The sequence below is a fragment of the Charadrius vociferus genome, unplaced genomic scaffold (assembly GCF_000708025.1).
Source record: "Charadrius vociferus isolate BGI_N301 unplaced genomic scaffold, ASM70802v2 scaffold422, whole genome shotgun sequence".
Taxonomy (NCBI): Eukaryota; Metazoa; Chordata; class Aves; order Charadriiformes; family Charadriidae; genus Charadrius; species Charadrius vociferus.
The window spans coordinates 556,069-558,586 of record NW_009647080.1 but is presented as its reverse complement, the minus strand read 5'-3'; positions in this window follow the sequence as shown (position 1 = coordinate 558,586).

The window sequence follows — 2,518 nt, the reverse complement described above, 5'->3', positions numbered from 1 at the left end:
CCACAGGCTGCTGAGACAGCCAGCCCCAGAGATGGCGTGGGATACATACCTCACTCTTCTCACTTTACAATGTCCAGGGGACTCCAAATGTGTCAAAATTGCAATTTTTTTTTTCCTCTAAGAATTATCTTTCACATTTCAGATTCATTTACCCCAATCCTACACATCCCTTAAACAAATTTAAAATCTGTGCTCAAATGCTTAGGTATTACAAGCATTTGTGCCTCACACATTACTGAAGATACACCACCCCAAATTTTTCAACCAATTGCAACCCACAACACTGTTCAAATGGCAAGCATCTGTCACCACTCCACTGAGGAGAATTCTTCTTTGACAGTCCTAATACATCACAGGACCTGCCAGGACTGGAAAGGCCTACTCACCGTATCAAGACTACCTCTACAAGGAAGAAAAGGAGGGTTATAGCTGTTGGCAACTCAGCTCTAAGGGGGGCAGAGTGTCTGATACGTAGGGCAGACCCCACTCTTAGGGAAGTCTGCTGCCTCCCTGGGGCACAGGTCAGGGACATCACGAAGAGACTCCCGAGCCTGGTGCGGCCCTCAGACTACTACCCGCTGCTTCTGTTCCATGTGGGGGGCAACAAATGTGCAAATTGAAGTGCAAAAATTATTAAAAGAGAGATCAGGGCCTTGGGACAGTTACTACGGGGATCTGGAGCACAGGTTATTTTTTTATCCCTACTTCCCATCTGAAGCTTTCACAGCTACAGAATTAGGATCTTAATTTAAACTAAATTCCACCAAAATCCTCAGTGACCAGTGGTCAGTCAAACTTATAAATATCTAGACGAGCTCAGAATCTTCCACTCTTCTTATGGAACCACTTATATACCACAATCTCATCTTCCTGGAGATTTTAATCACCCATGATGCCACAGTATTGTCCTAATGCTCCTTTGGTATTTCATTAGTGCTTCTTGCTATGCAGGGACCCTTTTCTCCTTTCCAAAAACCCATGGCAGTTCTGCGGTCTCCACCTTTAGGCCCTGAGCCAACCTGCTTCGTTTTAATCAACAGTATTTACATCCGAGAGTCACACCCACGTCACAACTTCTGTCACCGAATTGGTTTGTAATCATATTAAATGTGACATGACGAAAAAACCTATCTTACTTTTTCTCATCTCATTGATGATGAGCTATGATCTCATTAGCATCGTAGAAACTTGGTGGGATGACTCCTATGACTGGAGTGTTGGCATGGAAGGCTACAGGCTCTTCAGGAGAGACAGGCAAGGGAAACAAGGAGATGGTGTTGCCTTATATGTCAACGAGCAGCTGGAATCCATGGAGCTCAGCCAAGGGATGGATAAACAGCCAACTGAGAGCCTATGGGTCAGGATTATAGGGAAATTGGGAGCAGCGGACACTACAGTGGGGATCTGCTACAGGCCACCCGACCAAGAAGACCGAGCAGATGAAGCCCTCCACAGACAGATAGGGGCGGCATCATGTTCACAGACCCTGGTTCTCATGGGTGACTTCAACCACCCTGACATCTGTTGGAAGAGTAACACAGAGAGGCATAGGCAATCCAGGAGGTTCTTGGATTGCATTGACGACAACTTCCTTCTCCAAGTGGTTGAGGAGCCAATGAGGAGAGGGCCTATGCTGGACCTTGTCCTTAACAACAAAGAGGGGCTGGTAGACAGTGTCAAACTCAAGGGTAGCCTGGGCTATAGGGACCATGAAATGGTCAAGTTTGAGATCCTCGAGGCAGTGAGGAAAGTGCGCAGCAAGCTGACCACCCTGGACTTTGGGAGAGCCGACTTTGGCCTCTTGAAGAATCTGCTAGGTATAGCACCATGGGTGAAGCGCTGAAGGGAAGAAGGGCCCAGGAAAGTTGGTTAATATTCAAGGATCACGTCCTCCAAGCTCAGGAGTGATGCATCCCTACAAAGAGGAAGGCAGACAGAAAAGCCAGGCGGCCTGTATGGATGAACAAGGAGCTCCTGGACACGATCAAAAGGAAAAAGGAGGCCTATAGGGAGTGGAAACAGGGGCGGGTATCCTGGGAGGAATACAGAGGAATCATTCAAGCAGCCAGGGATCAGGTTAGGCAAGCTAAAGCCCAGATAGAACTAAATCTGGCCAGGGACATTAAATCAAACAAAAAATCCTTTTTTAAGTATGTGAGGGAGAAAAGAAAGACTAGGGAAGATGTGGGCCCTCTCCAGAAGGAAACAGAAGAACTGGTGACCCGGGACAGAGACAGAGCTGAGGTACTCAATGACTTTTTTGCCTCAGTCTTCGCTGGCAAATACTGCAGCCGCACTGCCCATGACGCAGAATGCAAAGGAGGGGATTGGGAAAATGAAGAACTGCCCACTGTAGGTGAAGATCAAGTACGAGACCACCTGAGGAACCTGAAGGTGCACAAGTCCATGAGACCTAATGACATACATCTACAGGTCCTGAGGAAACTGGCAGATGAAGTTGCTAAGCCACTAGCCATCATATTTGAGAAGTCGTGGCAGTCTGGTGAGGTTCCTGCTG